The 15,522-nt window shown below is 42.8% G+C and overlaps 1 long non-coding RNA gene across 5 annotated transcripts in view; it reads left to right on the forward strand.

Annotated features, from left to right (window-relative positions):
• Positions 1–48: 48 nt before the first annotated feature.
• The window catches only part of LOC309366555, a 102,951-nt gene continuing 87,477 nt past the window's right edge, over positions 49–15,522 (forward strand). For 2 of the 5 annotated variants that reach the window (XR_014166770.1, XR_014166771.1), the window contains exon 1: positions 51–176. This is a non-coding gene — a long non-coding RNA (uncharacterized lncRNA). Of the gene's footprint in view, positions 177–15,522 lie in introns of all 5 variants that reach the window. The other 3 variants (XR_014166769.1, XR_014166772.1, XR_014166773.1) reach the window with 3 other exon arrangements.

Below are 15,522 nucleotides of genomic sequence, written 5' to 3' on the forward strand. Positions count from 1 at the left end.
ATTGCCACCTGCCATGGTTTTCCTCCTCTGTGTAGCTTGCAATATTCACTGTGGAGTTCAGGAGCTCAGCAAAGCATAGAAGATGCTAGAAGGTGAGCACACAAATAAACAGCCTGCAAGGAAACAAAGGTGGAAGAAACTGGGCAGTGATTTTTGAAGAAGTGCTTCTCCCTGAGGTACGTAATTTCTGCTTTTCAGTTGTTTAGAGCACTGTGGTCAGGGTGAAGCGTCATTTTCCTGCTTGGAATGAGCAGATACTTACAGTATTTGAAAATGTGGTTGATTAACATAATTTGATATTATACTAAGGATTCTTAGGCCTCACTCATAATGGTGAATAATACTTCCAATTAATTCAACAAGCTGAAATTTAGCTCACAAGTTCCACAAGTTACCCTGGTGACCAGAACGATTATGAAAAAGGGAGTCTTGTATGTTTCTGCTTGTATGTTGCCAAACGTGTTTCTTCAAAAGGTGAGGGAATTTCCTCACAGCCCAGGAAGCTGAAATTTGAAGCACCTGTAGGCCAAGACACCTGGGATTACTTAAAAAAAAAAAGCCTGAACAAAAAAATGTGTCTATATACCTGCCTCAAAAAATGGCACATGAAGTGAAACTTCAACAGGAGTCAGCTAATAGTTAGAAAACTACATACAGCCCCCCCTCAATTACTCGAAGTCTGAGGGGGGTCATTCTTAACCAAATAGTTAACATTTACAGGGCAGAATAGCCACAGGTGGGCTGTATAATGTGGGGTTGTGGTAGTTCCATTGCCCTGTCACACACCTGCGTGTCAGCAGCTAGAAATGTGCTATCTATGCTTGCAGAGTGCAGGCTGAATTTACAATGTGCATGAGGATATTGACAATTGACAAAAGCACCATTTTGCCATTGTCTCCTGCTTGACCTTTGGGGATAAACTTGGGAAATACATTGGAGCTCTGAGTCCTAAACTTCAGTTTTGGGGGCAGGGCCAGTAACAGAAGAAAGGAGAAAAGGAAATTGGGGAGTGAAGTAGGTGTAAATGTGTATTGGGGCAGGTGGTGGTGGTGGGGTTATCCCTTGTTAATTTTTTGCAAGGCTGGTGTATATAAGCTGAATAGTTGCAGAGTCTACAGGAGCACAGGGAAGATAATTAGAATATGCTAATTCATCCCAGCCCTTCAATTGTACTCAGTAAATTTATCTTTATAGTATCCACTTAATTTCCAGCATTGTTGTGATTGTGTGTTTCGCTTAATTTATATTTTACTAAATTTCCTGAGAGTTGCATCCAAAATGTCAACATTTTAGTAGCATTTAATGCTGCAGTAGATAATGCTTGCCGTGTGTTGAATTTAAATAAGGAGAAAGGAAAGAAACTGATGAGAGAGCCCACAGCTTAGTGGTTGAGTATATGCTTTGCATAGAAAATGGTTCAGATTTACTGTTGGCTATCTCCGTTTAAAAAGGGTCAGCACAGCAGGACTAGGAAAAAACCCAGAGATCTTGAAAAGCTCATGCTAGTCAGTGTTAGCTACTTCTAGACAGAACCAGCTCAGTGTTAAAGCACCTGCTTTCTATGCAGGACATATGTTCAATCCTTGGCACTTCCAAATAAGACAAAAAATGAAGCTTCAAAGCTTTATTCTTTGAAATCAATATTACACAGTTGGGACTTTTCCTTCTGAAAAGTCCTAGAAACAGGTGGCTGAAGAGTGTAGTGAATGTATAACTTTCCTTAGCACACTAACCCTATTTCATGGGGTACAAAGGATGGGGTACACACACACACACACACACACCCCTACTCCCCTGCCAAAGACTGGGACTGTGACAAGTAAAAATGGGGGGGGGGGGAGAGAGAGATGAATGCTGCAGACACATATACTTGGATTTCTGTTGTTTAAGTCTTCCCTGTATCGTAATCCATTTTTGTGAATTGTAATCCTTTCCCCAATTGGTCGTCTTAGTCTTCTTAGTTGCTCTAGACCAGGCATGGCCAAACTCGGCCCTCCATATGTTTTGGGACTACAACTGCCACCATCCCTAGTTAACAGGACCAGTGGTCATGGATGATGGGAATTGTAGTCCCAAAACATCTGGAGGGCCGAGTTTGGCCATGCCTTCTCTAGACCTTCTCTGCAATTGGTTTCTCTGCCTCGGCTTCTACATCCAAATTGCCTTTTCCCAATTGGCACTGGGGCAGAACTGCCTTTACTGTATATACACATGGAATAGTGAAGCATAGTCCTATCCTACAAGATCTAGAATGCAATTGGTTGTGAATACAGCATAGTCAAAAACCAAGTTTGTCTCACCATTGTCCTCTTCACATGCATGGGAATAGCCTCAGTTTTGTGTAGGTCCAAAGTCTGTAGCATAGTAAAGAGCAAAAGCGCATATTGGTGGCACTGCTCATCTGCTAGGCCAAACCTATTTCTTATCTACTGTAAGCAAAATCCATTCACACACAAACAAACGCCTCTGGAATGTTGTTTCCAAGCAACTACTAAAGCTTATCTGTTGTTCTTGAGAAGTTGCTAAAACTTCAAGGCTGCTTCATGCAAAAGTTAAACTTCTAACTGGATCGCAGCTTCAATAATAATAACACAGCTTCAATAATAATGAAAGAATAGAATATAGTAAAGAGATTTGATACATGTTTTATAAAGCATAATATGTGAATATCATAAGCTTAAATTTCTCCTAAACTTAAATTTCTCTAATAAACATTAATATACTAGGTTTCCAAATATACAAGCTGGACCTAATGCTTTGGGCTTATTGTGGTTGACAGTTTACTGAAATAATATCTGAGGATACAGGATGCATTTTAATTGTAACACTAGAGAGGGGCCTTATCTTCTGGGGAGTTTCTCACTATGCTGCAGAAAATTCACTGAGCAGAGATCTACTACCACTGTCAGTGTACCCACTAGTAGTATAATTCAGCATAAATGCCTGAAAGTAAATAGCTCACCCATCTGTAATAAGACACATGCCCACATAATTTTTAATTCCTACAATAAAAGAGTAATAATCACCCAGGTGAAAATTTATGTCATCTTCAATATTTGAAATATATACATAGGAAAATACCCTGGAAATTACTTATATGGAATATATACTTTTTAAAAAACAACAACAATGTAGACATAGTCTGAAATATTTTGAAAGAAGGACAAGTAGGAATTACTCAAATCCATCAAAAGCAACTCAGTTCAGACCATGGTTGTTGTCTTATCAGATTATTTCATTATTAAAAGTTGGAGCAATTAATTTAATTTACCTGGATGTTGGTAAACTGTTGACTCTGTCTTGAAAGAACTTGTTTTTGAGCTATTAAAACAGGAGAATTATGATGCTCATAAATGTCATGTCTGTCTTCTGCTTGGTATCAGTCATATGTACAATCTCAAGTGGCACTCAGAGCCTGTTCCTCTATGAAACTGAATACCATATGTTCATGCCAGAATCTTGTTCACTCTCCGAATTAACCAAACAAATCACACCGTCATATACTAAGGAAGTCACAGGCAGTTATTGCTCAATCTCTGGTGGCAGAATGCCACTTCATTCTCTGAGAAGTTGGATGCTATCTCATGGGTTGTGTATCTGGTTGGTATGCCTGAATTTCATTTGATATTGACTCTGTGTCTTATAAAAATGATATACTGAGCTAATGAAACTGAAAGGCAGTGAGAATATATGATGGGCACCATTCAGTGTTGTATATCAGTACTACACAAGTGCCACAACATACCATGCATGCCCACCACTGCTGTTGCAATGGCCCAAGTGTTATCCAGGATTGGGGACCAGAAGCTTCCCTAAGCCCTGATCAAGAAAGAACCTGAATGTGCAGCACAATTCTGTATATGTTTACTTAGAAGTAAATCCCACTGGCTTTGATGGGGCTTGCTGCCAGCTAAGTGTGTATTAGGATTGCAGCTCTGGTCTGAGTACTGTGTGTGATCAGGCCAGATACTTAACGTCCCTGGGCTGTGTCCACTCTAGGGCATTAATGTGTATGCCGGTCATTGTTTCCAGGTGCGCAGTTGTGTGCACCTTCAGGTGCAAATGAGCACTTTCAGTTTAATGCTTCTGAAATCGTTTTCAGTGTTTCCTGGCCACACTGGTGGGTGGTGCTTGGCAGGTTGTATTTGTGCTGTGTGTTCTTGCCTTTCTCCTCGATTAGTATTTCCCTGCCCCTCCCTAAGCTCCAGAAACCTGAGATCCCCAGGGGGCATGCATGCAGGTATTTGCATGGGCATGCACACTTTAAAAAATATATATTTTTTAAGTACAAGTTTCTCAACAGCAATGTTTGAACAAAAGAGCAGTCAACATCAATGATAAATGTGTGTGTTACTCCAAGCCAGGAAACATGAAGCCCATTATGGGTAATGTAGGTAGTTCCTTTATGCTAAAATATATCACAAAACAACAAGTAAAAAGAGAATTGGCACTGTTTGAACACACAATTCCAATGCCTAAATTTTTGGTAATTAGAGTATGGTGGAACTGTCTTGTTGAAGTAAGTATGAAAAGAGCCCATAGTCTTAAATCAGTTCTTCTTCCCTGGTTCCACAGTAACCTTTGTGCCAGAGACAGCTACTATGTGGTGGCAGCTATCCTGAGTTAAGTGCTAGTCTGAAAATTATTGTTCAGGAGTGTTAAAAATAACCTCAGAGAGTGTCTGCACATTGTGAAATGGGTGAACTAACCAGGGTTGTCCCTGGGATCATGATAGGCCAGAGATAGCAGCCAAAGGGCTAAATCTCCCATCTTATAGCTCCACAACGTCTGGTATTTTCGTCATTATCTTTCAACACAGGCAACAGATACTAATGCTATAAAACAAAATTAATTATACCTCTAAATGAGTATGCATTACACATGCCTGATTTTGTTTCAGGGTGAGCTGAGTTAAAGCAAGGAAACTTAAATTATTAAGATAGATTTATTGTGATTTAGAAGCAAGTCTGATTGGACAAGGGGAGATTTATTTGTCAGTAGGAATGTACAGGAGCAAGATGTAAACATACAGAATTTTCCACCAGCAAATGCTGGTAATACACACTGATCAATGGAGACAAAAATATTAACAAGAATAGTCATAGTTTTAGTTAATATTACTGTTGCATGCCACCTCAGTCTCTGGTGCAAGATTCCAGGGGCTCCAGTCTAAACAACTTACCGGTATATACTCAGTCTGAGCCTATGATGGAGGGCTTCACAACATTAATGCCCCAAGAGGGCCTGCCTTCCTTCCTCCATAGCCACAGCCTTGGATTCAAACAGAAATCAAACATCTCTCTCTTCCCATATTGCTGCTTTGCTTCTAGCTCATATCCAACACTCTGCTCTCAACTCTGCCTTTGTCCTTCTAACCACCCCACCCATTGGCTATCTCTCACAGAGCCCTGTCCTGTGTTCTCCTTAATGGCCCATCAGGCAATCACCTCACCAGGAAACTAACCTGTATATTCAAAGAATATTACCCTCCCCCCGGCAACTCATAACATTATTTATGTAGAGTGCATAAGTGTAGGTTTTAACATAAGAAATAGTAGGCCCAAAAGTTGGATCTGAGTGCCCCAGCACACTCCCCACTTGTGATTCCCAGCAAATTGTATTCAGAGTCATACGTCATACTGCCTCTTACAGTGGAAGTGAAACAAAGTCGTTGTGGCTAGTAGGTGTTGATAGCCTTATTTGTCTAATCCTCTTAAATCCATCCTAGCCTGTGGTCACTATTTCTTGTGGGAGCTAATTCCACAGTTAAAATGTGCACTGTGTGCACTTTTGTTTGCCCTGAATCCAGCTTCATTGGATGGGCCACCCCTTTTTCCTTTTTAATGGCCTCCTTTTTATGCTTAAGGGCTGTTCTTTTAACAGAACAAAAGAGAGAGAGGCTGGATCTACACACACACCTTTAAAACGTTATTAGAACGATATTAGAAATATCGTTCTAAAATGTCAGTCCCATTTAGTTTCTCTTTCGTTGTTGTTGTTTAGTTGTTAAGTTGTGTCCGACTCTTCGTGACCCCATGGACCAGAGCACGTCAGGCACTCCTGTCTTCCACTGCCTCCCGCAGCTTGGTCAAACTCATGTTTGTAGCTTCGAGAACACTGTCCAACTATCTTGACCTCTGTTGTCCCCTTCTCCTTGTGCCCTCCATCTTTCCCAACATCAGGGTCTTTTCCAGGGAGTCTTCTCTTCTCATGAGGTGGCCAAAGTATTGGAGCCTCAGCTTCACGATCTGTCCTTCCAGTGAGCACTCAGGACAGATTTCCTTAAGAATGGATGCATTTGATCTTCTTGCAGTCCATGGGACTCTCAAGAGTCTCCTCTAGCACCATAATTCAAAAGCATCAATTCTTCGGCAATCAGCCTTCTTTATGGTCCAGCTCTCACTTCCCTACATCACCACTGGGAAAACCATAGCTTTAACTATACGGACCTCTGTCGAGAAGGTGATGTCTCTTCTTTTTAAGAAGCTGTCTAGGTTTGTCATTGCTTTTCTCCCAAGAAGCAGGCGTCTTTTAATTTTGTGACTGCTGTCACCATCTGCAGTGATCATGGAACCCAAGAAAGTAAAATCTCTCACTGCCTCCATTTCTTCCCCTTCTATTTGCCAGGAGGTGATGGGTCCAGTGGCCATGATCTTCGTTTTTTTTTATGTTGAGCTTCAGACCATATTTTGTGCTCTCCTCTTTCACCCTCATTAAAAGGTTCTTTAATTCCTCCTCACTTTCTGCCATCAAGGTTGTGTCATCTGCATATCTGAGGTTGTTGCTATTTCTTCCGGCAATCTTAATTCCGGCAATCTTAATTCCGGCTAGGGATTCACCCAGCCCAGCCTTTCACATGATGAATTCTGCATATAAGTTAAATAAACAGGGAGACAATATACAGCCTTGTCGTACTTCTTTCCCAATTTTGAACCAATCAGTTGTTCCATATCCAGTTCTAACTGTAGCTTCTTTTCCCACATAGAGATTTCTCAGGAGACAGATGAGGTGATCAGGCAGAACTTGCCATAGTTTGTTGTGGTCGACACAGTCAAAGGCTTTTGCATAGTCGATGAAGCAGAAGTAGATGTTTTTCTGGAACTCTCTAGCTTTCTCCATAATCCAGCGCATGTTTGCAATTTGGTCTCTGGTTCCTCTGCCCCTTTCATTACGTTTCCACAAAGTCTACCCCGTTTAAGATAGCTAGTACCTTTGCAACGCCCTCTGCTGTCACATTTCAATAACACATTATTAAAATCCTGAACTAAGCGTAGTATGACCCTTACATTTTTAAACGTTTTCTTAACCCTTTCCTAATGTTATGAAACATGAGTGTAGATTCACCCACAGTGGGGATGACCAGCTGCAAAAGCAGCAGCAGCAGCAGCAGCAGCAACAACAGCAACAACGAAAGGTTTCAGTAGTTTATTTATTCTTAAAAATTAGTTTTTATTAAAGATTTTCTTGTGTAACAAATAAACAAAACAAACAAAAAGTACAAATAGTGTCTCCACTTTCAATTCAGAGATTCTTTTTCATGGTTTGTTTGCATTCAGTATGTCATGTACATTGTGCGTTTGAGGGGAAATGAAACTATCTAGCCCCTCTGAGATTCTCATTGAATAGCAGGAAATGCCCCCAAATAAATTATCATTTCTATGCAACAATTAGAAGTACAGATTTCTTGCTATTGCTCTCATCTTTTCAGTCCAAGGCAAAGATTTAAAAATATGTTTAAAGAAAATAAAAGTTGTAGTTATTTTGTAGTCTGCTGTAAGCAGTGCTTTTTTCCTTAAAAAATGTTTAGGGGTACTCTCATTTTCCTACTCATATTGAAATACTGCCCCTCAGTGAGGCTAAACTTAGATTCACAAAATGTTTAGGTGTATGCGTCCCCCTTCGTCTCTCCAGAAAAAAATCACTGGCTGTTAGTAGGTTCTGGGTCTGAAAAAATTAAAGATTGCAATAATAATATTTTTAAGTACTTAAAAAAATGTCCTCTTCTCATACTTACATTATATTAATTTTACCAAAGAGCCTAGGACTTGCCGATCAGAAGGTTGGCGGTTCAAATCCCTGCAACGGGGTGAGCTCCCGTTGTTTGGTCCCTGCTCCTGCCAACCTAGCAGTTCGAAAGCAGGTCAAAGTGCAAGTAGATAAATAGGTACCGCTCTGATGGGAAGGTAAACGCCTTTCCGTGCACTGCTCTGGTTCGCCAGAAGCGGCTTAGTCTTACTGGCCACATGACCAGCTGTACGCCGGCTCCCTCGGCCAATAAAGCGAGATGAGCGCCGCAACCCCAGAGTTGGCCACAACTGGACCTAATGGTCAGGGGTCCCTTAACCTTAATCTTAAAAATGAAAATAGCCCAGTGAATACAATCTGCTTGAATTGCTAAGAAGCATTTCTGTATAAACTTGTTTCAGAGAGATCCAATAAATAAATAAATAACCACATGGTTAGAGGAAAAGCTCCGTCATGACTTAAAAATAGCAGATAAAATCTGAATTATATGAAATGTCTGTTCTTCAGAGTAGAAAGAAATGTTAAAGAGAATGATTAAGAGTGTTCTGTGTTGTTTTAATATGTTATTTTATTTGAAGCAAAGAGATGTAAACACCACTATGTTTCGCTTATGAACACCAATGAAGAATGTGATAGATACCAGATGGGATGAGTGATGAGTCACAACTCTACTTTGGGGTCAGAGAAGTGCAGCACAAAAGATGGGTGGGATTTAACCTGGTAGGAAACTGCGTTGTTAAACTAATGCTGGTGTGTCCTAGAACTCATCTGAATGGTGCTTACTTGTAGAACTGGATGCATGCATGAAGCCCAGTTGGTGTTGTATGCAAGAAGGCCGCAGCCTGTTAGCTCCATGAAGTGCAGGGGAGCAAGAGATAGGTAGAAGGCATCTACTGTATAGGACAAGCAGTGTCCCTTTACTGCTATCCCACTCTGTGGGTTAATGTGCTAGCCTTTTTCCAGACATCCATCTGGCTGCTTGCTATGGGGCCAAACTGGTAGTGTTTGCAGTTGCCATGTAGACAGGCTCACATACAACAACAGCTTGTGAGGCATAAAATGCTGATCAATTCACATTTGGGTAGCACTCACAACAATGATTTTTTTTTTTCTGTTAGAAGTGGCCTAGAATATAGGAAACCAAACCCATTTCTTAACAATGTGCTTGTTTTGAAAAGAAAAGAGCACGTACTGTTGACCATGAGACTCATCTTAAAGGCATTGGAGATTTACAGGTAGATAAAATATCTAGAGAGGAGATGGAGAGCATGTATTGTCATTTTGTTTGGTGAGTCAGTAAGAATGCCAGGAAAGAAGAGTAAGCAACACAAAGCACTGAAATATGTCTCTTTGTTGTTTAGTCGTTTAGTCGTGTCCGACTCTTCGTGACCCCACGGACCAGAGCACGCCAGGCACTCCTGTCTTCGAAATATGTCTCTAATCATGAGTAAAATAAAATAGACAATGAAGCAATGCCCATACATTTGCAACTTCAAGGGGTCACTCACACATTTTAATTTGCTTAAGATAATTTATATGTATAGATACGTACTTAAATATAATTACTATAAGACTTAGGGTGGGATCCAACTAAGTTGTTGCATTCACAAAATGAGGTCCGCTCACACAATGAGACCTCACCCATCCCAACCTTAACACCCTGCACCTCCACAGGACTGAAGGAAACCCAAGAACGGGTTTGGGGGCACACAGAAGAGATCGGGGGAGGTTCCATTGCATGGATTGACCTTTTTTATCACATGCATAGCCCGCTTAGCACTGCATTCGGAAGAGTGCAACCAAGTGACCTGTGCTCATTCTCTGTCTGCTGTCCAGGTGCAGACTGTTGGTCAGCACCTTCAAAGATCCCTGTTCTCCTTATGATTCTTTATCTTTAAGCTGGACTTCAAGTGGACAGACCTCCAGTTGGACAACTATTTCAATTAGAAGACTGCCATTAGTAAAGCAGGATACCCCAGCAGCTTTCTGTGGTGTAGAAGCAGTAACAGCTGGCTAGGTTGCATTGTGAAGCTGGTCTCCTGGCAAGAGCATCACTGCTGCTTACTGGGACAGTTCCATGGGGTGTGCTACAAAATCAGCTTCTTGGTAATGGCACAACTTATCACTGGGCAACAATTTTTTACTTTTTGAATGTTGTCTAGATTTCTACAACTGATTTAGGGTATTTTTGCACAGCTGAATCAGGAAATGGCATCCGTTTCTCTTCATCAGGTCAGGTTTTTGTGTTGTGTTGATTTGAAAAAAATCAAATCTTGTGTCAAAATCGATTACATTTTTGTGGGATTATATTATTTATTATTTATTATATATAATATTTATTAGGGGTAGTAGAAGGACGCAGGTGGTATTGTGGGTTAAACCACAGAGCCTAGGACTTACCGATCAGAAGGTTGGTGGTTCGAATCCCCGCAACGGGGTGAGCTCCCGTTGCTCGGTCCCTGCTCTGTCCTGCCCACCTAGCAGTTCGAAAGCACGTCAAAGTGCAAGTAGATAAATAGGTACCACTCTGGCAGGAAGGTAAACGGTGTTTCCGTGCACTGCTCTGGTTCGCCAGAAGCAGCTTAGTCATGCTGGCCACATGACCCGGAAGCTGTAGGCCGGCTCCCTCGGCCAATAAAGCAAGATGAGCGCCGCAACCCCAGAGTCGGTCACGACTGGTCAGGGGTCCCTTTACCTTTACCTAGTCCACTAGGTTTTACTCAGTGAAATGCATGAACAGGTCTATGTTAAGCCCTTCCCGTGAGCATCTAGTTGGCTATCATGAGAACAGGATACTGGACTAGGTGCACAACAAGTCTGTCTGTTGCAGCAGGGCTGTTCTTATGTTCTTAATGGGTCTACTTTAAGTAAAACTTAGTTGAATAGTGCCCTAGTACTTATTTGATTTTCTTTTTTTGTACCTACCCTTCACCTTTAAGGTCCCACTGCGGGTTACAGCAATTTTAAAATGCAACATCAAAATCAGTTTAAAACTAACTGCAGTCAAGAAAGTAGGGTGTTGTTGTTGTTGTTTAGTCGTGTCCGACTCTTTGTGACCCCATGGACCAGAGCACACCAGGCATTCCTGTCTTCCACTGCCTCCTGCAGTTTTGTCAAACTCATGCTGGTAGCTTCGAGAACACTGTCCAACCATCTTGTCCTCTGTCGAATTCAGTTTGGATGACCATCATATCTACTACTGTGGGAAAGAATCCCGTAAAAGAAATGGAGTGGCCCTCATAGAAAGTAGGGTAGGTCCTGGAAATATAATTATTTGGTTGCTATTTCAAGGTGCTCATGTTAGCGTTAAAAGTCACGAACAATTTAGGCCCCAGATATCTGAAAGACTGGCTTTGTTCCTATGGATCCTCTTTGAATAATAGAATTGTAGAGTTGGGAGAGACCCGAAGGGTCATCTAGTCCAGTGTTTCCCAACCGGTGTTCCGCGGCACACTAGTGTGCCGCGAGACGTTGCCTGGTGTGCCGTGGGAGGGAGGTGGGCGAGTCGGGCGGCAAGAGGCGGGGCGGCGGCGGCATCTCCTGCTGGATGCAAATCCAAACATGGCGGGCGCCTCCCTCGCTCCTTTGTAGGCGGACCATCGAGAGAGAAAGAAAAGGAGGCGAAAGAGCAAGAGAAGGCGCCTGCGCGGAAAGAGGAGCGAGCAGTGCGCCTGCGCGCCGCGGCGCCCGAGTGCAGTGAAATTCCTTGAAGAGGGGAGGGAGGGCTGGAAAAGAGAGAAAGGAAAGATTTTACATTTTTTTTAAAAAAAAAAGGAAGAGGGAAAGAAGAGAAAAAGCGGCAGAAGCTGAGGGGAAGGTTTCCGTGAGGGAGAGAGAGAGAGAAACGCGGGGCTGGCGGGACCCCTCCTCTTCTGCCACGCATCGCCCGCCACCGCCTCAGAATCTCCTCAGGAGCGGCGGCGGCTGCTCCCCCTCGCCCCCTTCCTCCCCCCCAGCCCCCTCCCAACCCCCGGACGAGGGACGTGAGGCGGCGCCGCTGAGAGGACGGGAAGGCCCCCGGCGGTGGGGTCGGCTCGAGCGAGGAGGGGCGAGCGCTAGCCAGCTGGCTCTGGCCCAGCAAGAGGAGGAGGAGGAGGAGCACGTCATCGTTTCCACAGCGGCTGCCCCACACTCCCCTCCCCGGGCACCGGCAGGGAGAATGACGGAGCTCCAGTCCGCGCTGCTACTGGGGAGACAGCTGGCAGGTCGGTCCGTCCGTTGGTCGGGGCAAAACACACCACAGCGCAGGCAGAGGCAGGCAGGCCCGTCTCTCCCTGCCCCCCCTCGGACCTGGCCGGCCTGGGGTTTGCACCCCAAACATTCATGTCCACCCCAGCTACACAAGCCACACCTTGCTCTCAGTTCGATCTGTCAAATAACTCACCTATCATTCACATAAAGAACCTAGTCTATCCTCAAACGTCAGAATGTACCTCCTCTCTAGCTTCCCCCACTTCATCTAGGCACTTTCAGCCCTTACTTAACCCACCCCAGCCTGCTTACTCTTCCTTCATTTGCTATAAAAACTAAATACAGAGAGAGACTGAGAGCTGTTGACGAAGAGCTACGTGTGTGTCTTTCTTCGATTCCAGCCAGAATATCAGCTTTGTGTTCAGCCAAACAGGCCCAGGTTGCGCACTGAATAAAGTATTTTATAATTTTTCATATTTCCGTTTACTTACTATTTCATAATAAAGTAATTATAAAATACTTTCTTTGTGTTTATTTGATTCCTATTAAAGAGAGCTACTTTATATATAGTCAATATAGGCACAGAGTTAATTTTTTAAACATTTTCTAATGGTGGTGTGCCTCGAGATTTTTTTCATGAAACAAGTGTGCCTTTGCCCAAAAAAGGTTGGGAAACACTGATCTAGTCCAACCCTCTGCAATGAAGGAATCTCAGCTAGAGCATCCATGACAGATGGTCACCCAACTTCTGCTTACAAGCCTCCAAGGAAGGAGAGTCCACAACCTCCTGAGGGAAACCATTCCACTGTAAAACAACTCTTACAGTCAGAAAGTTTTTTCTGATGTTTGGTCGGAATCCCTTTTCTTGTTGCTTGAGGCAATTGGTCCGAGTCCTACCCTCCAGAACAGGAGAATACAAGTGTGGGTACTAAGATTGGCAGGGGACTCTCTTAGTAGTGCCTTGGTAGCACCTTGACCCTTGGAAGTGGTGGTGGCCTGTCAAAAGCCATTCTCTGTAGAAGTATTTAAGTTTTGAGGGCTCCCTCCCCACAGAGGTGCAACTGGCAACTTCATTATGCAGCTTCCAATGAACGTTGAAGACGAACCTCTTTAGGACCCACCTTATTTTTGCAATTGTAAATTGTTTAGAACAGTTTTCAATATTGTACTTTAATGTTGTAACCTGCCCTGGAACCCTGGGGTGAAGGACAGGTAATACATAGTAATAAGAAGTACATATAACCATAACAATCACAATAATAACTCACAGGTGTCAGTTGCCAGCGTAACAGCTTCCACATCCTGGGAAGTTTGGGCCAGGTTGGTGGCAAAGTCAGGATGGTGCCAACCCACCCATATAACCAATCTGGCCCTCCCGCCAAGATAGCCACACATCTCCATAATTGCTGCCACCCTGCCCCAGTCATCAGCAACAACGCTGCTTCCAGGAGGCTGGTTCTACAGCCCTGTTGTGCTGGCCACACCTATGTAAAAGCCTGTATAGTGTATGGGGGGGCTGTGTATCTGAGTGAATGCTGCCTTTGCTGTGAGTCCAACTCTCCAGGTGTTTTGTAGAGTGTTTAATGAGCTGCAGTAGTTGTGTCTGTGTAAATGAATTCTACACTAAACTGTGGTCAACCTTTGTCTCTGCACGCGCATGCGCACGCACAGAGAGAGAGAGAGAGTGTTTTTCAAGTATATTTTTAAAGAACTACAAAACAGAGAAAACCAGATGCTCACAATGAGTGTAAGACTACATTATTGCTGCAGTTAATAAGCAAGGGTTATTGTTCTGGGGAAAATCATTAATTGTGCACATTCTTTCTTGGACAAAGACCCATTCCATTTGTCAAATTACTTGCTTAACCCATCAGACTTTGAAGGTGGCTTAACAGACTGCTGCTAAAATAGTTTATATAAATAGGCTCTTTTGAATCGTTTAATAGGTAGAAATACTTCTAAACACAGCACGTAGATGACCTGTGTGGTTTGCCGCCCAAGGTGTAGTAGTGGCCACCAACTTCTATGACTTTACGTGTTGAAAAGAGAAAAGAACATTGACTAAGACAGAAGATGTGATGTGCTGCATTTTCAGTGGTGCTTGAATTCAGCTTTGCGAAAAGAAATTTCATGAAGGCCACAAAATCTGACAAAGGGAATGGAGAAAGTGTAAATTAAGTTGCCTCCTGATGGAGACTTTGGAATAGAATGAAGGAGAGCTTTAGTGAAGAGTGGGTGTTCAGTGCCAGAAGATATATACAGTACCTGCCTTGAACTAATGTAATATATGGACTGCCTGCAAATTTGTCAAGCCCCCAATCTCTGACAGCTGAACAATCATCTGTTGACATGTCAGCAAGACACCGCTCTAAAGTGGAGTCGATGGGGGTCTAAAGGCCCATAGAAAAAGCAATGTGAGTGGGCTGTAGTTAGCAAGTAATTTTACACTTTCAGCAAGCTGTCTCTACACTTCCAGAAAGGCAGAAACCTTTATGACGCTGGTCAGGAAGTTAATTTTGAAAGTAGTGAACTTGTAAATGAGTGGAAAGGCATGAGGCACTGAAGTCAAACAGAAATCTCCAAAGAAGACTTTCAGAGGATAATGTGATAGATCCAGCACATATTATAAAGATAAATTTTTGTATTGGCAATATTATTATTAAAAACTATTGAGGCAGCCACAGTATGTTTATGGATTATCTGTTGCTATGGAAAAACCTCTTCAGTTTACTTTATTTCCACCTACGTTCTTTAGTCCTGTTTATCTTATCCTGGAGTGTGACTTTAAAAGGTATAGGGTTTAGGCTCTTTTTCATTTATTTGTTATTTGTATATTTAGTTCTTAAATTTCTATACCACCCTTCACCCAAGGCTCACAGGGCAGTTTGCAACATAAAAATGCAAAAATACATACCATAGTAACAAACAAACAAAAAACCCCTCTCTCTCAAACACACAGTTTAAAAGGCCATAAATTGTTTAATTAGCAAAAGGCCTGGGAGAAGAGGAATGTTTCTGCTTGGCGGCTGAAGATATGTAAGCAAGGTGCCAGGTGGACCTGGCAGTCAGGGCAGTCGGGCCAGGACTGGTGTTACATGCTCAAATCGTTTTGCAACTTGGGCGTTAAATTCTGCACCAGCTAGGTAATCTAATCTAGAGGTTACCAGAGCATAGACAGCAGAAGTTAGGCTATTCCTGCCCATATAGGGGCACAGCTGGGCTGTCAACCAGATTGGCCTCATTGAACTGTCAATCCATTTTTGTATCCAAGACAAGCTGTAGTTCCCAGGAGGATACTTTAGGGGA

The sequence above is a fragment of the Podarcis melisellensis genome (assembly GCF_964234715.1).
Source record: "Podarcis melisellensis genome assembly, chromosome: 3".
NCBI lineage: Eukaryota > Metazoa > Chordata > Lepidosauria > Squamata > Lacertidae > Podarcis > Podarcis melisellensis.